Source organism: Arachis ipaensis, chromosome B01 (genome assembly GCF_000816755.2).
Source record: "Arachis ipaensis cultivar K30076 chromosome B01, Araip1.1, whole genome shotgun sequence".
Lineage (NCBI taxonomy): Eukaryota > Viridiplantae > Streptophyta > Magnoliopsida > Fabales > Fabaceae > Arachis > Arachis ipaensis.
This window is the reverse complement of record NC_029785.2, coordinates 104,903,958-104,926,874: the sequence shown is the minus strand read 5'-3', so window position 1 is coordinate 104,926,874 and position 22,917 is coordinate 104,903,958. Positions and strand designations below refer to the sequence as shown.

General features: G+C 40.1%; 1 long non-coding RNA gene across 2 annotated transcripts; it reads right to left on the bottom strand.

The window, feature by feature from the left end:
- LOC110271533 lies at positions 249-970 on the bottom strand. 2 transcript variants are annotated; one of them, XR_002362169.1, is made up of 4 exons: positions 849-961; positions 707-760; positions 506-562; positions 249-307 (listed from the first exon to the last, which is right to left on the bottom strand). It is a non-coding gene; the product is annotated as an uncharacterized LOC110271533 (long non-coding RNA). The 2 variants fall into 2 exon arrangements; XR_002362171.1 differs by lacking the exon at positions 249-307 and adding an exon at positions 398-407 and having other exon boundaries at positions 849-970.

Here is a 22,917-nt window from a genome sequence, read left to right as displayed (position 1 = left end):
TACTTGCAATTTTACTTTCTGCACTTTATAATTCCTGCAAGTTTACATTCTGTTGGCTTCAATTGTCCTTCAAATCACTCAATGTTAGCTTGACTAAACTAATCAGCCACTAAAGTTGCTTGATCCATCAATCCCTGTGAGATCGACCTCACTCCCGTGAGTTTTATTACTTGATACGACCCGGTGCACTTGCCTGTTAGTTTTGGGTGTTTTGGAGAAATTTGTTTCTCCGCGAAAATATCCCGTCAGTGATGCTCAGTATAAATGCTACAATAATTTCTTGAATTCCTCCTTTACTAAATTACCTCTGAAAACCAAAACAAGGATGCAAACATTTAAATATACACACAACTAAAAACAAATAATTAAACAAGAACATACAGGCTGTAGTAGTGACCACTCTCTATCTATATATACAGTAGTAATTAATTACTAGCTAGCCTTTAAAACCTATATTCACTGAAGCAATTAAGCTGCCTACTTTGCTATCTGATCTTTAATATACCTTAGCTTGAAGAGCGCTGTGAAAAAATACAAGAATAAGTTATTCCAAAATGTCTGCCTGAACAAAGTTCAAAAGAATAAAAAGAACAATCAGAACCCATAGGAAGCTTATCTTCTTCCATCAGATAACATGATGGAAGAAGAAATACAATCAAATATCTCATAGTTTTTCAGTTATAGAAATGTAAGGGATAAAGCTGACCTTCCCAGGGTGATTATACAAAGACGAAAGATCAGAGAAAAGAGATGGAACTCCCTGGAGAGAATACAAAAGAAAGAAATCACAATCAACTTCGAAAAACCTGAGCGAGGCATAATTTGAAGCTAAAAAGAAACTTGAATACCTTAGTTAAGGGAGGCCTAATGTAATTATCTGCTGCTGCTCTAAATTTGCCACCTTGCAAAAAATCTAGAGGTATTCTCTGCCAAACGAGATTCGGCAAAGAATGAACTCAAAGAATGAGCACCACATATCAGTAGCTGAGCACTACCACAGCTACAGCAGAACAGAACCAAATGTCAAGAAGTTTAGAGAAAAAAAAACCCTAAACCACGGATCGTATTAGAACAAAAAATAGAAATTTAGAAAAATAAAAAAATGAAGAACCAAGAAAATCAAATTCAAAAATCAAATAATCAGATCAAGGAAAAAATTGACCAAATAATTTACCATGGCATTGTGAACGTTGAACATGGCTGACGGAGGTGCGACGAGTGAGGGAGAGGGAGACGGCGGTGCAACGACTTTAGAGAGGGAGACGGCAACGCGACGGGTGCTGAACCACGGAGGGAGGAGCGGCGATTGAGGGTTTGCAAAATTGAGTGAGCAACAATTGAGGTTCCGAATCCAACAAAGGTTTGCGAGACAGAGACCACTAAGAGAGTAGGAGGGCACCCCGAGACAGAGACCAATGATGGTGCATGGACGGAGCAGCGCCGATGGAGGGTTCCAAATCTAACGAGGGTTGCGTCGATGGTGCGAGGGTTGGGTGCGAGGGACCGTCGAGAAACAGCTGGGCGCGAGAGATCGTTGATGGTGCGGGGTTGGGTCAGAGAGAGGGATGGGTGTGAGGGCTAGATGAAGGGCTGGGTGTGAGGGTTAGATGAACATGACGGCGAGCTGTGTGGTGCGACAGTCTTGGCGATAGGCAGTGATGAACTTAGTGCGATGGCTTGCTGGGTGCGACGGCTTGCTTTTAGGTTATCTTCTAGGTTAAAAATGAATTTGGAAATAAAAGTGAAGTGTATGAGCAGTTACAACTTCTATAGGTTAAAAGTTAACTTAGAAAAAAGGGAAGTGTGTAAAAAATAGGGTGGCACTCTATCGGTACGTTTTTGTAGGGTGCCTATATAAACACAGTATATGGGCACGCTTAAAAAATGTGATTGTTAGAAAAAAATTTGTCACGTTTTTAAAGCCTGCCGATTTCTCTCTATGGGTACGCTTTACAAGCGTGGCAATAAGAAAGCGTGGCCAAATTTTAAATAAGTGGCCACCCTCGTAAAAGCGTGCCGATTTCCCTCTATGGCCACGCTTTTTAAGCGTGGCAAAAAAAAGTGTGGTCAAATCAAAAATCAGTGGCCACCCTCGCAAAAGCGTACCTATAGACCACTTTTGGGCACGCTTTAAAAGCGTGGCAAAAAAAAAGTGTGCCGACAGACCTTTTTTCTTGTAGTGCAAAAATAAAATATTTACAATAACCAATAATAAGGCACACGTTTGCAATTTCCCGGCAACGGTGCCATTTTGATGAGAGGAACTTTTGCGTGGTCTAGAAATTTGCGGATAAATCCTCATTGCAAGTATAGTTTCTAAACCTTCAAAAGTCCTTTCATATAAACGTTTTGGTTGTCACAAGTAACAAACCCCTTTGAAATTGATAACCGAGTATTCAAACCTCGGGTCGTCTTCTCAAGGAATTGCAGGGAGGTATGTTCTTATTATTGGTTATGAGTTTGTAAATTGGGGTTTTGGAAGTAAGGAGGGAATATGTTATATGACAAGTAAAATAACAATAAAATCTCTTGGCAAGGTATAAGAATTGGAATTCCTATCCTAGTTATCCTTATCAGGTGTGAAGAGAATTGGGTTTTAATCCCACTTAGTCAGTCTTTATTAAACAAAGGAAGGTTAAGTGGACTGATTAGCTTGATTCTCAAGTCCTAGTCAACTCCTGTGGAGAGACTAGTGTTAGAGCAATCCTAGCTTAAGCAGAATCTGCCAATTTCAATCACTTGCTGAGTTTGATAACTCAAGTACTACCAATCACTTGACCAAAGCCAAAAGGGAAAAAAATATCTAAATTAAATTAAAAGCAATCTTAAACAGAGCAAAGCAATCTTAAATCTGAAAACCTCAAATAACATTAATTAAGAAAATTATATATAACATGGAAGAGTTCATAAATTAAATTGGGAAAATAAATAAAAATAAAGAACCTGGGATTTGAGAGCCACTCCTAAAACTAAGAAATCCTAAATCCTAATCCTAAGAAAGAGGAGAGAACCTCTCTCTCTAAAAACTACATCTACTCCTAAAATTATGAATGTGAAAGTCTGATTATGAATGGATGCATTCCTCCACTTTATAGCCTCTAATCTGTGTTTTCTGGGCCGCAAACTGGGTCAGAAACAGCCCAGAATTTGCTGGTTGCGAATTCAAACACGCTGATTTTCGTCAGTGCGACGCGGCCGTATAGAGCACGTAGTCGCGTCACCTAGGGTCAGGGAAACTATGACATATTATATATCAAATCGAAGCCCCGGACGTTAGCTTTCCAACGCAATTAGAACCGCGTCATTTGGACCTCTGTAGCTCAAGTTATGACCGTTTGAGTGCAGAGAGGTCAGGTTAGACAGCTTTGCAGTTCCTTCAACTTCTTGTATTCCTTCCATTTTTGCATGCTTCCTTTCTATCCTCTAAGCCATTCCTGCCCTATAATCTCTGAAAGCACTTAATACACATATCAAGGCATCTAATGGTAATAAGAGAGGATTAATAATTAACAATTTAAAGCTCAAAGAAGCATGTTTTCAATCAAAGCACATAATTAGGAAGGCAAACGTAAAACCATGCAAATAGTATAAATAAGTGGGTAAAGAGTTGATAAAAATCACTCAATTGAGCACAAGATAAACCATGAAATAGTGGTTTATCAGTGCGCGATCTGCATAATCTGCAGAATCGCTGGGGACGATTTCGGACCCTATTTTGACCCAGTTTTCGGCCCAGAAAAGCAGACTAGAGCCAGAGAACATGCAGAAACCAATAAAAACATTCATTCTAGCTAGTTTTAGTTTTTCAGATCGAGTTTTCCTCTCTTCTAGGTTTTCTCTCTACACATTCAAAGTTCTTAGGATTTTTAATTGCTTTTTGCATTGGGATATTGAGAAGAGTTGTTACCTCATCAAGACTTCGTCATTCTAGTTCGTTTTCTTTACTTGGCTTTACTCTTCCATGTCCTTTAATTTATTTCAATCTTACTGTTGGATTATTTTAGAATTTATCAATACAAGAGTTATTTTTATTTTTAATTAATTCCTTTGAGTTTAATTTATCATGTTTTCCTTTAATTCCCTTTCCTATGTTTTGAATTCCACATTCACAATGAGCGAGTAGTTCCCTAACTTGATGGGGAGTTGATTGAAAGGAACCCTTGAGTTGGAGTGCTCAAGGGAGAAATTGTAATTGGGTTTAGTATTGGTTTGCTCTCTAGTCACTAACGCCAGTCCTTCCAAGTAAGTAGATTGGGACTTGTGAATGGAAACAGCTTTCCAACTTGTTTGACTTTCCCTTACCTAGTAAGGGATAACTAAACAGAACAACCCCAATTATCAATTAATCTTGAAAGTACTGCAACAAGAATAGAGCTTCCAACTAATCTACTCCCAGTCAAGGCTTTTATTTAAATTACATTAATTTTCTGATTTACTTTCCTGTCAATCAACTCAAATCTTTTTTAAAAACCATCTGATTAATAAAATAGCACACTTTCCTACAACTCGTTGGGAGACGACCTGGGATTCATACTCACAATATTTTAACTTTAATTTCTGTGACATCCGTTTAAATTGATAAGCGAATTTCTGGTTGGTTGAGAACTATACTTGCAACGCATATCTTATAACAATTCTTAACTCGCCAATTTCCGCCACGTAAATTTTTGGCGCCGTTGCCGGGGAGTTGCAATAGAGTGCTAAAGTTATTGATTGGATTTTATTTATTTGCATTTTATTTTATTTTGCTACTATGAGCTGCTTGTTTCTTTCGTTAGATGACGCGTTCACTTCCTGATCCAAGCTTGCCAGTATTCGATCCTGAGATTGAAAGAACTATTTCACGAATAAGGCAAGCTCGGCATCGGTTAGTCCTCTCTGAGGGCGGATCTGAAACGTCATTTGAGGAAGAAACCAGCCCCCTTTCCACTGATTCGGTTGATTTACGTATAGGTGACATGGCAGCACCTAGGAGAGTTACTATCCAGGAGGCTGGAGCTCCTGATTTTACAATGCAACCGTTTCAAGCGCATCATCCAGCGGTGGCTACAGACTTTGAAATAAAGACCGCACTGCTCAATTTGATGCCCAAGTTTCATGGCTTACCTGCTCAAGAGCCTATCAAGCACCTGAGAGATTTTCAAGCAGCTTGTTCTACTGTCATGCGTGATGGTGCAGATGAAACTTCAATTTTGCTGAAAGCCTTCCCGTTTTCTCTTGAAGGAAAGGCAAGAGAGTGGTACTACACTCAACCCGCTACAACTGTATCCAACTGGGATAATCTCATAAGAGAATTTTTGGAAAAGTTCTTCCCAGCTGAAGTTACTGATAAACTGAGGAAGGATATTTCCATGATTGTTCATGATGAATCTGAAACTCTCTATGAGTACTGGGAGCGCTTCAATAATCTTCTGGAAGCTTGCCCCCACCATATGATTGACAAGATAGTGTTACTCGGCTATGTCACACAGGGCATGAGGCCCCAAGATAAGACCACATTGGAAAGTGCTAGCAATGGGTCTATGAAAAAGTACAAGACCACTGATGAGGCATGGCAATTGATCAGTGACTTAGCTGAATCTACTAGGAATCACAGGCAGAAACAAGGCCGTGCAAAAGCCGTTGCAGAAGTATCCTCTAGCAGAGAGACTATTGCTTTAACTAAGAGTATTTGTGAAATGACCAACTTGCTGAAGCAGATGCAATTGAATCAACAATAAGTTCAGCAAGCTCAACCTTCTCCAACACAGCAAAACCAACAGTTAGTCCCACAAAGAGTTTGCGGAATTTGTGCTAATTATAGCCATTATACTGATGAATGTCCGCAGCTCCAATAGGAAGACAACACCGTGGCAGCCACTCATAACTTCTATGACCGCCCCAACCAAGGGTACAATCAAAGTGGCAATTACAACCATGGATGGCAGGACAATTCTAACCAGAATTGGAGGGACAACAACAATAGAGGAGGCAGAGATAATCAGGAAAATCGGAGACAGCAGACCATAGAAAATAACATTAATGCCACTCTAAATGGTCTGAACGCTACTTTGCAAGTTCTTGTCTCCCAGATTAGATCAATGAATAACTCCAATAACCAACCTTTGAGCTCCAGTGGAATTCCATCTCAACCATTACCCAATCCCAAGGGTGGTATTAATGCCATCACCCTAAGGTCCGGAACCACACTGCAGGAGAGGACTCAGGAGGAGCCAAGCCCACCAGAACATGCCTCAGCTGAAGAGGTAGTGGAAATAGAAGATGTTGAAGAGGAAGAAGACATACAGGACATAGCTGAAAAAGAAGAAGCTCAACCACAGGAGGAAGCATCAAAAGGCGCAGACACTGCAGAAGACACCACTCCTATTCCATTTCCACAACTTGCAAGGAAGCCTAAGAAGCAGCTGGAACCTGATCCCAAAATGGTATAGATATTCAAAAAGGTTGAGGTAACTGTTCCTCTATTTGATGTTATTCAACAGGTACCTAAGTATGCAAAGTTTCTAAAAGATTTATGTATACATAAGGACAAAATTAATGAATTAGAAACTATTCCTTTAGGAAGTTCCATATCTGCTTTAATGGGTGGTTTACCTTAAAAGTGTAATGACCCAGGTCCTTGTATGGTTAATTGTACTATTGATGGTGTAGTATTTTCTGATTGCATGTGTGATTTAAGAGCATGTGTGAGTATAATGCCTTTGTCTATATATGATATTTTGAGGCTCCCTCCCTTAAAAAGGTCGGCAGCTCGTTTTGTGTTAGCAGATAAAAGCATTATTACAGTGGCTGGAGTTGTGGAAGATGTATTAGTGGGCATTAAGAGACTCATGTTCCCTACTGATTTTTATATCCTGGAAATGCCCCAAAATGACTCAGACAAGCCATCATCAATCCTACTCGGAAGACCATTCCTGAAGAACTCAAAGTTTAAATTAGATGCATTTTCAGGAACATACTCTTTTGAAATAGATGGCAGAGTAGTAATCTTCAATCTGAATGGAGTTATGAAGCATCCTCTGGAGGATCATTCTATCCTCCAGTGTGACATTATAGATGATACTGTGGCTGAAGTTCACTAGGAGGAATTTGAAGAGAAGTACATAGGACAAAGTCCAAGTGTGGGGACATCATCAAGGGACAATGACAGTGCTCTACCACTGTTACCAGCTCCAGACAACCCAGAGCCTGACCATGATCAGAAGTTAAAATTAAAACCCCTTCCTCCACACCTCAAATATGCTTACCTTAAAGATGGGCAGAGGTTTCCAGTTATCATTGCAAGGGAGCTCACTTCTCAACAAGAAGAGTAGTTACTTGGTGTCCTGAGGAGGCACAAGAAGACAATTAGTTGGAGTTTGGCAGACATAGTAGGCATAAACTCTCAAGTCTGTGAGCATAGAATATTTTTAGAAGAGGGAGCAAGACCTGTTCATCAACCCCAGAGGAGACTGAACCCCACTATCTTAGAGGTTGTCAAAAAGGAAGTGACCAGACAACTAGAGGCAGATATTATCTATCCCATCTCAGACAGTGAATGGGTAAGCCCAGTACAAGTGGTGCCAAAGAAGTCTGGAGTCACTGCAGTGAAGAATGAGCATGGAGAGCTCCTGACAACCAGAGTTCAGAACGCCTGGAGGGTCTGCATTGACTACAGACGCCTCAACCAAGCAACCCATAAGGATCATTATCCTCTTCCATTCATTGATCAAATGCTGGATCGCCTGTCAGGTAAATCACATTATTGTTTTTTAGATGGTTACATGATGCCAGGGCATTTTGGCCAGATTCACTGACCTTTTCTTTACTGTTTTTTAGGTAGTTTCATGTATTTTCTTAGAAGACAACAAGGCCAACGTTAGTGACACTCTCCTTTGTCACTAACGTTGGCCAAGCTCATAAGTGGCCACGTTAAGAGCCACGTTAACTTAGTTAACGTGGACTCTAACGTTAAGAAGTAAAAGAGAAGCCAACGTTAGTGACATTCACCTTTGTCACTAACGTTGGCCAAGCCTCCATAAGCTACGTTAACTCCCACGTTAACTTAGTTAATGTGGAAGCTAACATGGAGAGAGCAATTGATAGCCAACGTTAGTGACACTTACCTTTGTCACTAACGTTGGCCAAGCTCATAAGTGGCCACGTTAAGAGCCACGTTAACTTAGTTAACGTGGACTCTAACGTAGGGACAAGGGAGGACTCTCCACGTTATTGGGAAAGGGAAGTCCCAATAACGTGTTCGAAGGACCAAGAGGCAAAGTTAGTGGTCACGTTAGTGCCACTAACGTTGAAGTCAACGGGATCATATTTGGGTTAGGAACGTTAGTGAAAAAGGTGATTGTCACTAACGTTCTCGAACCCACACTTTCACTTAACGTTGACACCACTAACGTCCTGAGCCAAAGTCCCCGCCTACTTCACCTTTTCTCTCTGCAAGCAAAGCTAAGCCCAAGTAAAAGGGATAACTGCTTCAAACTCAAGATTCAGAGGCCCATACCCAAGACTTGAAGAGCCAACTAGAAGATCAGAAGAGTAGTATATATAGGAGTAGCTTTGAATTAGTTTAGGGAGTTGGAAACTTTAGGGAGCTTTTGGCATAGAACTACTCTCTGTATTTTACTTTCTCTGCACTTTTAATTTTACTTTCATCATGTATTCTCCATCTTGGTTTTCATTTTCCATAGCTATGAACAACTAAACCCCTTTTATTGGGTTAGGGAGCTCTGTTGTAATTTGATGGATCAATATTAGTTTTCATTCTCCTTCTTCTATCTTTTCTCTTGATTTTACTTAAAAGCTTTCGATCTTCATCTAATTGGGTAGTTATCTTGGAAAAGAAGCTATTCATACTTGGATCTCTTCTGAACCTTGAAAGAGGAATGAAGAGATCATGCTAGAAATGCTTTCTCATGCTGGACCAAATTGGGTTTGGATGGATATGTGACTATAATCCTACCAACACTTGATTTGGGAAATGAATGTGGTATAATCAGTGACCATACTTTATCTCTTCTCATCAGTAATTGACCAAGGAATTGGCTATTGATCAAGATTTGAGAGATTGAATTACCAAGAAATTAGAATTTGATCACTTAAGATTGCCAAGGAGATCAATGAATGCATTGATTGAGGAAGAGATGAAAATGAACTTGATCCGGAGAATGCAACATCTCCTGAGCCCAATGAACTCCCCATTTTTTATCTTACCCATTCTCTTTAATTTCTTCCATTTACTTTTATGAGCAATTACCCCATTCCCATTTAAGATTCTGCAATTTACTTTCCGCCATTTACATTCAGCTCTTCATTTCTAGCATTTACTGTTTCTGCTATTTACTTTCCCGCCATTTAATTTTCTGCAAATCTCAAATCAAATTATGGTTCGCTCAACTAGAACATTCCTCTAATTAAAGTTGCTTGATCAATCAATCTCTATGGGATTCGACCTCACTCTATTGTGAGTTTTTACTTGACAACAAATTCGGTACACTTGCCGAAGAAAATTTGTTGAGAGACAAGTTTTGTGCTTATCAAGTTTATGGCGCCGTTGCCGGGGATTGATTTTGTGTCAACAATTATTAAGTTGGAGGATCACTAGATTGAGCATTTTTCTTTTGTTTGATTTAAATTTCTGTTGAGTTAATTCACTTTCAGTTTTAGTTAATTTCTTCCCTTCCCCTTACTTTTTCGTTTATTATTTTTTATTTTTTTTAGTTATTTACAATTTAGTTCACTAACCCACTAACTGTTTGATATATTACATTACTCACACTAACAATAATTCTAACAGAATATTTTCTGGATCTGTTTCCTTGCTTGTACCTTGTTGGTTGTATGACAGGGAGGAGAAGCGGGGCTTCAACTTCCTTTGATTCTGAACCTGAGAGGACCTTCCTTAGATTAAGGAGGAAAGCAAAAGGAAAAAGAGTAGTGGGTGCTGAGGAAGAGGAAGAATACTTTGAACCAAACATGGAAGAAAATATGGAAAACCATCATGAAGAAGAGGCTCACAACCATGGCAGAGAAGGTCTAGCAAATCATGCTGGGCAAGAGAGAAGAGTTCTGGGTTCTTACATCAACCCAAACCCAGGAAACTGTGGGAGTAGCATCCAAAGGCCAACCATACATGCCAACAACTTTGAATTAAATCCACAGCTCATCACCCTTGTTCAGAACAATTGTTCATTCGGAGGGAGTGTCCAAGAAGATCCCAATCAACATCTAACCACCTTCCTGAGTATATGTGACACTGTGAAGTCTAATGGTGTTCATCCTGACACCTATAGACTACTTCTGTTCCCCTTCTCACTCAAGGACAAAACATCTAAATGGCTGGAGTCCTTCCCAAAGGAGAGTTTGGCAACCTGGGAAGATGTGGTGAACAAATTCTTGGCAAGATTCTATCCTCCTCAACGGATTAACAGGCTGAGAGCTGAGGTGCAAACATTCAGGCAGCAGGATGGTGAGACTCTATATGAAGCATGGGAGAGGTTTAAAGACCTAACAAGGAGGTGTCCACGAGACATGTTCAATGAATGGGTGTAGCTACACATTTTCTACGAAGGCATTTCTTATGAATCTAAGAAGGCAGTAGACCACTCATCCGAGGATCTCTGAACAAGAAGAAGACCATTGAGGAGGCCATAGATGTCATTGAAACTGTAGCAGAGAATGACTACTTCTATGCCTCCGAAAGAGGGAACACTAGAGGAGTGATGGAGCTAAACAATGTAGATGCTCTGCTGGCCCAAAACAAGCTCATTACCAAGCAATTAGCTGACCTCACCAAGAAGATGGAGAGGAACCAAGTAGCAGTAATCACCACCTCATCAACAACCCAAGAGGGAGTGAATGCAGAGGCAGAGAGTGAGCAGGAGCAAGCCAACTACATTGGGAATTCACCTAGGCAAAACCATGATCCATACTCCAAAAGCTACAACCCTGGATAGAGGAACCACCCAAACTTTGGGTGGGAGAATCAACAAGATCAAGGCCAAAATGACATGGCATCACTACACAGGTTATTTCCAGATTCATATAGCTCCTGAGGATCAGAAAAAGACCACTTTTACGTGTCCTTTTGGGACTTATACTTACAAGAGAATGCCCTTTGGCTTGTGCAATGCACCAGCTACTTTCCAAAGGTGTATGATGAGTCTTTTCTCTAATCTTATTGAGGACTGTATGGAAGTTTTTATGGATGATTTTAGTGTATACGGCGATTCCTTTAGCCTTTGCTTAGATGGACTATCTAGAGTATTAGATAGATGTGTCAGTACAAACCTTGTATTAAATTTTGAGAAATGTCACTTTATGGTAAAACAAGGTATTGTACTAGGACATATTGTGTCTAATACTGGCATTTCTGTAGATCCAGCAAAGGTGGATGTTATTTCTAGTTTGCCTTACCCCTCTTCTGTGAGGGAAGTCCGTTCGTTCCTTGGCCATGCAGGTTTTTACAGGAGATTCATTAAGGACTTCAGTAAGGTAGCACTTCCCTTATCCAGGCTGCTACAGAAAGATATTGAGTTCGAGTTCAGTGAAAATTGCAAACAAGTGTTTGATAAGCTGAAGACCGCCCTGACTCAAGCTCCAATTGTGAGAGGACGAGACTGGAGCCAACCATTTGAAATAATATGTGATGCTTCCAACCATGCCATAGGAGCAGTACTGGCTCAGCGTGAAGGTAAGGATTCTTTTGTTATTGTTTATGCGTCTAAAACTTTAGATGCCGCTCAGTCCAATTACACTACTACTGAGAAAGAGCTTCTTGCTATTGTTTTTGCTCTGGATAAATTCCGAGCCTATTTACTTGGTACTAAAGTAGTAGTGTATTCAGACCACGCAGCTCTAAGAAGGAGTCCAAACCAAGGCTTATACGTTGGATACTGCTATTACAAGAATTTGATTTGGAAATTAGGGATATGAGTGGTAACCAGAATTTAGTGGCAGACCACTTGAGTCGCCTTGAACATATTACAGATGACTCTACTCCTATAGCTGATAATTTCCCATTTGATAACCTGCAAGTAGTATCTGAGATAGTCCCTTGGTATGCACCTGTAGCTAATTATCTAGTTAGCCGCACCTTTTCTCCAAACTTTTCTAAGCATCAAAGAGACAAGCTGAAAAGCGAGTCTAAATTTTATATATGGGATGACCCATATTTATGGAGATGTGGCGCTGACCAGGTAATTAGACGGTGTGTGCCTCAATCATAATTCCAGTCCATCTTAGAGGCCTATCACTCATCTGAGAATGGAGGACATTTTGGCCCTCAAAGAACTGCTAGAAAAATCTTAGACTGTGGATTCTGGTGGCCTACTCTTTTTAAAGACGCTGCTGAATTTTGTAGATCTTGTTTCCCATGCCAGAAATTTGGTAATAAATCCAGGAGGGATGAGATGCCTTAACAAATTATGCTTTTTTGTGAAATTTTTGACGTTTGGAGCATTGACTTCATGGGTGCATTTCCAAATTCTAATAGTTATTTTTATATATTGTTAGCTGTAGATTACGTTTCCAAATGGGTGGAAGAAATTCCTACCCGTACTGATGATGCTAACACTGTTGTTTCCTTTGTGAGAAACCATATTATTTGTCGCTTTGGATCACCACGAGCAATCGTGAGCGATCAAGGCACCCATTTTTGTAACAGGAGACTAACAGGATTAATGAAAAAGCATAGGATAATTCATAAGGTTGCAACAGCATACCACCCTCAAACTAATGGGCAAGCCGAGGTGTCAAACAGGGAAATAAAGTGTATTTTGTAGAAGATAGTCAAACCTCATAGAAGAGACTGGAGCACCAGGCTACAAGATGCACTCTGGGCATACAGAACAGCATACAAAACACCCATTGGGATGAGTCCTTTCCGCTTAGTTTATGGAAAAGCTTGTCATCTCCATGTTGAAGTAGAGCACAAAGCCTTTTGGGCAGTAAAGGAGTGTAACATGGGAATTGAGGAAGCCAGAGTTGAAAGGAGATTGCAACTGCAAGAATTGGAAGGCCTTCGCCTGGAAGCTTATGAGAACTCAAGACTATACAAGGAGAAGATGAAGGCTGTGCATGATCAGCACATCAGGAGGAAAGAGTTCCAACCTAGGGATTTGGTCCTCCTTTACAAATCTTGACTGAGGCTCATGCTGGGCAAGTTGAGATCAAGATGGGAAGGTCCATACAGAGTAGAGAAGGCCGAACCGTACGGAGTTTATCACCTGAGCCATCCTTGAAGCTCTGAACTTATCAAAGTTAATGGACATCGTTTAAAGCTGTACCATGGCGAGCAGCTGCAGAAAAACAAGGAGCTCGAGATCTTCCTCTTGGAAGATCCCCACATAGCCGAAGACTGAGCTAGTGGAGCGTCCAACTTACGGACGTTAAAGCAAAGTGCTAGGTGGGAGACAACCCACCATGGTATGATCGTTCTTTTCCTTATTTTTAATTTTCTTATTCAATAACTCTTCTCTTTATTAGTACATTTTGTGCATCTGCATTTGCATATTTTTATTTAAAAAAAATGTTACGCGATGCGACCGCATCATTGACGCGTCCGCATCGCAAGGAGATGGGAGAAAATAATAAACAAACAGAGAGTCATGCAGGAGCGTGGTTAGAGGTGTGCCCGTGGCACAAATCGTCCCACGCGACCGCGTCGCTGACGCGTCCGCGTCGATTGGGAATATTGGCCTCCCACGCGACCGCGTACCCCACGCGGCCGCGTGACCTAGATTTCGACGTAACAAGGGTGCACGACCGAAAGTTGTGCTAGAGTGGTGCTGGATTGGTGCTAAGCGCATAATCCTTCCCACGCGGCCGCGTGAGCGACGCGACCGCGTCATATCCTTCTAAAATCCCACTCACGCGATCGCATGCCCCACGCGATCGCGTCACCCAAAATTTGGCACTAATATGATTTTGAACAGAGAGTTGTGCGAGTGCGAGGCTACCCTCGCGCCAGTAGCACAAAACACGTCACGCGTCCGCGTGACCGACGCGACCGCGTCGATTACTTTAAGCGCAAGTCGCGCAAACGCGTCCCCACGCATCCGCGTAGCTTGCGCCGCACAGCTTATCCTAATTTGCCAAATATCTTATCTTTCTCTTCCCCAAATCCTACTTTTTCTTTTCCCTCCTCATTATTTTCTTCCCCTTTCTTCCTTCCTCCTTCTTTCTCACTTTCTACTTTCTCTATCTCTCACCACCATTATCAAGGTTTTTCTTTTCTTCTTCCCTCCTTACTTTTCTATTCTTCTTCTTTATTTTACGTTTTCTTCTTCCTTTTTCTTTCTTTTTACTTTCATTGTACATGTTTTCTTTTTCTTTTTCTTTTAATTGGTGTTGGAAATTTATTTAGGTCATTGTGGATTATTGCAAAATTGTTTGGCAATTATATATTAATTTAAAGGGTTGCTTGCATGTTCAACTTATTATTTTCATTAGATTATTTACCATCCATGCTATGTGTTTGTGAAAATGCCCGTATGACATTATGCACTGTTTTTCAATATCTCTTATCCTACTACTCTGAATGCTTGCTTTTCACAAAACCCTTTTTGATATCATATTCATTCAATATAATTGTCATTACAAACATGTTGTTAGTTTGAAAGACTTGGTAATCTAACTTGGACATTGAATGCTTGATCTATGTTACTCATGCCTTTGCCAGCATGCCAATAAACATCTTGCATTCAACTGTTATTACATGCACTTGCTATATTTCCATTAATGAACTTTTCACATGTAGTCATGACCATGTGTTAACGTCATTCTTTTTTATTGTGCATGATTACCACCTTTTCCGCTCTCTTCCTTGCTCTAACCCTTAGCTTTAAAAGTTACTTTCTTTTTCCCTTTTTCAGGATGGCCACCAAGAAGGGTAAAGAGAAAGCTACTCCTAAACTACCGGCAAGGAAAGGAACAAAAAGAGCCCCAGCTGAGGAACCACAACCCCCATCCACTTGCACATCTTAGCATGCACCGAGGACGGTGCAATCTTTAAGTGTGGGGAGGTCGATACCGATCTCCATGGGTTAGTACTTTCTTGTCTCAACACCAATGTTTAAATTTTCTTTGTAGTTAGTTGTTGCATTTGCATGATTGATTGCATGATTATTTGATTTTGTGCATATTTTACCACTTGGTTGAAGTAATATTTTCTTTTTCAAGAAACTTTTTAGAGCATTTAACTAATTTGAATAAAATTTAATGTTACACTTGTTTGAAGAAATATTATACTGGAACATGGTTTAGAGCTCGAACACACAAAACCTGTGAGATTTTTGAGCCTATTTAAATTGGTTGCATTTTACCAACCAATATTTTATTTTTGGTGTGTGTTGTTCTCTCTAAAATTGTGATCTTTGTTTTGCTTAATTCTATATTTCCATGATTTGATGTATGCATACACTTACATGATTGAGGCCTTATTTCACTGAGCTTACATACCCATATGGCCTTAACCTTTCATTATCCTTTGCAAACCAATTTGAGCCTATTTTACCCCTTTTATTCTTTACTTTAGCACATCATTAACTCTAAGCAGAAAACAATATTGTCCTTAATTTGAATCATTGGTTAGCTTAGACTAGTGAAAGTGCTTATGATTTAAGTGTGGGAAAAGTGGGTTTGGAAACATTTGGTTTAAGAATTGGGTACATCTTTATGAAAATGAAAAAAAAATGTTTAGGACATGTTCATGCATTCAATAATTTAATCATATGCATTGAGAAAAACCAAAGAAAAAAAAAGATGAAAAAGAGAAAAAGAAAAGAAAAAGAGCAAATAAGTAAAAGGGGACAAAATGCCCCAAAGTAAATGTTGGTAGCAATGCATATGAGTTGTACTCAAATCAGGATGCATGAATATGTGAAAAACATTGTTAATGGATAGTTAGATGTGGTATTATGATTACATGGGTTGTCTAAGGTTAGGTGGAAAGTTTAAGTTAATTAAGGATCCAGATTTTAGTCCACTTGGCCAAATACAATCCTACCTTGACCCTAACCCCATTACAACCCTTAAAAGACCTCTTGATATGTGTATCTGTGCATTAAATTTATGTTGATTGTTAGATGAAGATTAAGCCTTAGAAAGCAAGGTTAGTAGAGAATTGAGAGAATCGAACCTAAAACACTTGAGTGATTAGAGTGCATACACTCCAAGTGAGGGTTCGATGCTCGATTCTTTGTTCCGGCTTTCATGAGCTATTTTCTTCTACAAGCCTATTTGTACTTTATTTTTATGATTTGAATTAGTGAAATCCAGTTCATATTTATTCTTGGAGAATTTATTTACTTTTAAACCAAGTAGGTAGAAACATTTTGCATGTAGTTGCATTCATATAGATAGGTGCATTTCATACATTCTACCATTCCTCTTCACTCCCTTACATGCTAGTGTTTAAGTGTGGGGAGGTTGATAAACCACTATTTCATGGTTTATCTTGTTCTCAATTGAGTGGTTTTTATTAACTCTTTACCCACTTATTCATACTATTTGCATGGTTTTACATTTGCCTTCCTAATTATGTGCTTTGATTGAAAACATGCTTCTTTGGCCTTAAGTTCCCTATGTTTAATCCTCTCTTATTACCATTAGATGCCTTGATATGTGTGTTAAGTGATTTCAGAGATTATAGGGCAGGAATGGCTCAGAGGATGGAAAGGAAGCATGCAAAAGTGGATGGAATACAAGAAGTTTGAGAAATTGCTAAGCTGTCCAGCCTGACCTCTTCGCACTCAAACTGCTATAACTTTAGCTACAGAGGTCCAAATGATACGGTTTTAATTGCGTTGGAAAGCTAACGTCTCGGGCTTTGATTTGATATATAATATGGCATAGTTGCCTTGAAGATAGGCGACACGAATGCGTGCTCCACGCGGACGCATCGCAGTGGCAAAAATCAGCGTGGCAGATTTCTTCTCCAGCAATTTCTGGGCTGTTTTCGACCCAGTTTTCGGCCCAGAAAACATAGATCAGAGGCTATAAAGTGGGAGAATCCATTTATTCATAAAAAAAGAAGTTCACAATACACAATTTTAGGATTTAGATGTAGTTTTTAGAGAGAGAGGTTCTGGTGTGCGAAATCGTGATCATTCCTTCCATGGTAACGGCGCTAAAAACTCAATACGCACGTTCATGTTCTTAATTCTGTTTCACAACTTCGTACAACTAACCAACAAGTGCACTGGGTCATCTAAGTAATAAACCTTACGTGAGTAAGGGTCGATCCCACGGAGATTGTCGGCTTGAAGAAAACTATGGTCACCTTGTAAATCTCAGTCAGGCGGATTCAAATGATTATGGTGAATTGATAATAAAAAGATAAATAAAATGTAAAATAAAGATAGAGGTACTTATGTAATTCATTGGTCAGAATTTCAGATAAGCGTATAGAGATGCTTTCGTCCCTCTGAACCTCTGCTTTCCTGCTGTCTTCATCCAATCCTTCCTACTCCTTTCCATGGCAAGCTGTATGTTAGGCATCACCGTTGTCAATGGCCACCTGTCTTGTCAGTGAAAATGGTCCAATGTGCTGTCACTACATGGCTAATCATCTGTCACTACTTGATCTTTTTGCGTCTGTCACTACGCCCAGCACTCGCGAGTTTGAAGCTCGTCACAGTCATTGAATCCCTGAATCCTACTCGGAATACCACAGATAAGGTTTAGACTTTCCGGATTCTCAAGAATGGCCGTCCATGGGTTCTAACTTATACCACGAAGACACTAATAACTCGGACTCGGTCCCCTATATTAGATATCCAAGAGATATCCATTCAATTTAAGGTAGAACGAAAGTGGTTGTCAGGCACGCGTTCATAAGTTGAGAATGATGATGACTGTCACGATCATCACATCCATCATATTGAAGTGCGAATGAATATCTTAGAAGCGGAATAAGTTGAATTGAATAAAAAAATAGTAGTACTTTGCATTAATCTTTGAGGAACAGCAGAGCTCTACACCTTAATCTATGGTGTGTAGAAACTCTACCGTTGAAAATACACAAGTGATAAATGTTCAGGCATGGCCGAATGGTCAGCCCTCACAAAAGTCTAAGATAGCATAAAATTAATGATCTAAACATAATAGTAAAAAGTCCTATTTATACTAAACTAATTACTAGGATTTCCAGAATCGAGTAAATAATGTAGAAATCCACTTCTGGGGCCCACTTGGTGTCTGATTGGGCTGAGCATTGAACTTTACACGTGTAGAGGCTTCTCTTGGAGTTGAACGCCAGTTTGTAACCTGTTTCTGGCGTTTAACTCTACTTTGCAACCTGTTTCTGGCGTTTAACTCCAGAATGCAGCATGGAACTGGCGTTGAACGCCAGTTTTCGTCGTCTAAACTCGGGCAAAGTATGGACTATTATATATTTCTGGAAAGCCCTGGATGTCTACTTTCCAACGCAATTGAGAGCGCGCCATTTGGAGTTATGTAGCTCCAGAAAATCCCTTTGAGTGCAAGGAGGTCAGAATCCAACAGCATCTGCAGTCCTTCTTCAACCTCTGAATCTGATTTTTGCTCAAGTCCCTCAATTTCAGCTAGAAAATACCTGAAATCACAGAAAAACACACAAACTCATAGTAAAGTCCAGAAATGTGAATTTTAATTAAAAACTAATAAAAATATACTAAAAACTAACTAAATTATACTAAAAACTATGTAAAAAAAATGCCAAAAAGCGTATAAATTATCCGCTCATCACAACACCAAACTTAAATTGTTGCTTGTCCCCAAGCAACTGAAAATCAAATAGGATAAAAAGAAGAGAATATACTATAGATTCCAAAATATCAATGAAACTTAGTTCCAATCAGATGAGCGGGACTTGTTGCTTTTTTTCTCTTGAATAGTTTTGGCATCTCACTTTATCCATTGAAGTTCAGAATGATTGGCATCTATAGGAACTCAGAATTCAGATAGTGTTATTGATTCTCCTAGTTCAATATGTTGATTCTTGAACACAGCTACTTTATGAGTCTTAGCCGTGGCCCTAAGCACTTTGTTTTCCAGTATTACCACTGAATACATAAATGCCACAGACACATAATTGGGTGAACCTTTTCAGATTGTGACTCAGCTTTGCCAGAGTCCCCAATTAGAGGTGTCCAGGGTTCTTAAGCACACTCTTCTTTTGCTTTGGACCTCGACTTTAACCGCTCAGTCTAAATTTTTCACTTGACACCTTCACGCCACAAGCACATGGTTAGGGACAGCTTGGTTTAGCCGCTTAGGCCAGGATTTTATTCCTTTAGGCCCTCCTATCCACTGATGCTCAAAGCCTTGGATCCATTTTATTACCCTTGCCTTTTGGTTTTAAGGGCTACTGGCTTTTTGCTCTTGTCTTTTGGTTTTAAGAGCTTTTGGCTTTTTCTGCTTGCTTTTTCTTTTTTTCTTTCTATTTTTTTTCGCCAATTTTTTTTTTTTGCAAGCTTTCTGTATTCACTGCTTTTTCTTGCTTCAAGAATCATTTTTATGATTTTTCAGATTATCTAATAACATTTCTCCTGTTCATCATTCTTTCAAGAGCGAACATATTTAACATTCATAAACAACAATTTCAAAAGACATATGCACTGTTCAAGCATTCATTCAGAAAACAAAAAGTATTGTCACCACATCAAAATAATTAAACTAGTTTGAAGGATGAACTCGAAACCATGTACTTCTTGTTCTTTTGTAATTAAAACATTTTTCATTCAAGAGAGGTGATGGATTCATATTCATAACTTTAAGGCATAGACACTTAGACACTAATGATCATATAGTAAAGACACAAACATAAATAAAACATAAAGCATGGAAACCAAAAACAGAAAACAGATAGACAAGGAGATTAAGCAATGAGTCCACCTTAGTGAGGGTGGCATCTTCCTCTTCTTGAAGGACCAATGGTGCTTTTGAGCTCCTCTATGTCTCTTCCTTGTCTTTGTTGCTCCTCCCTCACAGCCCTTTGATCTTCTCTAATTTCATGGAGGATGATGGAATGCTCTTGGTGCTCCATCCTTAGTTGTCCCATGTTGGAACTTAATTCACCTAGGAAAGTATTGATTTGTTCCCAGTAGTTTTGTGGAGGGAAGTGCATCCCTTGAGGCATCTCAGGGATTTCATGATGAGGAATTTCCTCATGCTCATATTGAGGTCCATGCTCTCTTGTTTGCTCCATCCTTTTCTTAGTGATAGGCTTATCCTCTTCAATGAGGATGTCTCCCTCTATGTCAATTCTAGCCGAATTGCAGAGGTGGCAAATGAGGTGAGAAAAGGCTAACCTTGCCAAATTGGAGGACTTGTCAGCCACCTTGTAAAGTTCTTGAGGTATGATCTCATGAACTTCCACTTCCTCCCCAATCATGATGCTATGGATCATGATGGCCCGGTCTACAGTAACTTCAGACCGGTTACTAGTAAGAATGATTGAGCGTTGAATGAACTCCAACCATCCTCAAACTACTGGTTTGAGGTCAAGCCTTCTTAGTTGAACCAGCTTGCCCTTTGAGTCAATTTTCCATTGAGCTCCTTCCACACATATGTCCATGAGGACTTGGTCCAATCTTTGATCAAAGTTGACCCTTCTTGTGTAAGGGCGTGCGTTTTCTTCCATCATTGGCAAGTTGAACGCCAGCCTTACATTTCCGGACTGAAATCTAATTATTTTCCCCGAACCATAGTAAGCCAATGCTTTGGATTTGGGTTCACACTTTGATCATGGTTCCTTGTGATCCATGCGTTTGCATAGAACTCTTGAAGCATTAGGATCCCGACTTGTTGAATGGAGTTGGTGAGAACTTCCTAACCTCTTCTTTGAATATCAAGTCGGATCTCCAGATACTCATTCCTTTTGAGTTTGAAAGGAACCTCAGGGGTCACTTTCTTCTTGGCCACAACTTCATAGAAGTGGCCTTGATGGACCTTAGAGATGAATCTCTCCATCTTCCATGACTCAGAGGTGGAAGCAATTGCCTTCCCTTTCCTCTTTCTAGAGGTTTCTCTGGCCTTAGGTACCATGAATGGTTATGGAAAAACAAAAAGCTATGCTTTTACCTCACCAAACTTAAAATGGTTGCTCGTCCCAGAGCAAAAGAAGAAAGAAAAAAGTAGAAGAAGAAGAAAAATGGAGGAGAGGGAGAGAGAGATGGTTTCGGCCAAGGGGAAGAAGAGAGGGTTTTGTTGTGTGAAAATGAAGAGGGAATGAGGGTTTTATATAGGAGTGGGGAGGGGTTTAGGGTTCGGCCATTTAGGGTTGGGTTTGGGAGGGAAATTATTTTGAATTTAAAGGTAGGTGGGGTTTTTAGGGAAGAGAGGATGGATGTGATTGGTGAAGAGGTGATGGGGAAGAGTGATTGAGTTGATTGGTGAGGGGTATTTGGGGAAGAGAGTTATGGAAAGGTGTGAAGAGGAGAGAAGAAGTAGGTGGGGATCCTGTGGGGTCCACAGATCCTGAGGTGTTTGAGGATTTCTCATCCCTGCACCTTTTAGACGTGTAAAACACCCTATATATGTAATCCTGGCGTTTAACGCCAGACTGTAGCATGTTTCTGGCGTTAAACACTACTTCCTTGCTTGTTTTGGGTGTTCAACGCCAATCTATAGCATGTTTCTGGCGTTAAACGCCAGTCTAATGCTTGTTTCTGGCGTTTAACGCCAGCTTTCCCATGGGTGCAATCCTGGCGTTTAAACGCCAGACTGCTGCTTGTTTCTGGCATTTAACGCTAGTTTCATGCTCTGTTCTGGCGTTAAACACCAGCTAGATGCTCCTTACTGGCGTTTAAATGCCAGTAAGCCCTTCCTCCAGGGTGTGCTGTTTTCAATGCTATTTTTCATTCTGTTTTCGATTTTTCAGTAGTTTTTGTGACTCCACATGATCATCAACCTAATAAAACATGAAATAACAAAGAGAAAATAAAATAAAAATGATTAAATAATATTGGGTTGCCTCCCAACAAGCGCTTCTTTAATGTCAATAGCTTGACAGTGAGCTCTCATGGAGCCTCACAGATAATCAGAGCAAGGTTGGGACCTCCCAACACCGGCAGCTTGCACCTCAAAGATTCCCAGTTTCTTCATTACAGAGAGTGGCATGAGGTTTATCCCTGACCCAAGGTCACATAGAGCCTTCTCAAAGGCCATGGTGCCTATGGTACAAGGTATTAAGAACTTTCCAAGATCCTGTTTCTTTTGAAGCAATGTCAGTTGATCCAGATCACTCAGTTCATTGATGAGCGAGGGAGGTTCATCTTCCCAAGTCTCATTACCAAATAATTTGGCATTCAGCTTCATGATTGCACCAAGTTACTTGGAAACTGCTCTTTAGTAACATCTTCATTCTCTTCAGAAGAAGAATATTCATCAGAGCTCATGAATGGCATAAGGAGGTTTAATGGAATCTCTATGGTCTTCAGATGAGCCTTAGAGTCCTTTGGTTCCTCAGAGGGAAACTCCTTATTGATCTCTGGACGTCCCAGGAGGTCTTCCTCACTGGGGTTCACATTCTCTCCCTCCCTTGTAGGTTTGGCCATGATGATCAATTCAATGGCCTTGCACTCTCCTTTTGGGTTTTCTTCTGTATTTCTTGGGAGAGTACTAGGAGGGGTTTCAGTGATCCTTTTACTCAGCTGGCCCACTTGTGCTTCCAAATTTCTAATGGAGGACCTTGTTTCATTCATGAAACTTAGAGTGGCCTAAGATAGATCAGAGACTATGTTTGCCAAGCTAGATGGGGTCTGCTCAGAACTCTCTGTCTTTTGCTGAGTGGATGATGGAAAAGGCATGCTATTGCTAAACCTGTTTCTTCCAACATTATTAAAGCCTTGTTGAGGCTTTTGTTGATCCTTCCATGAGAGATTTAGGTGATTTTTCCATGAGGGATTGTAGGTGTTTCCATAGGGTTCACCCATGTAATTC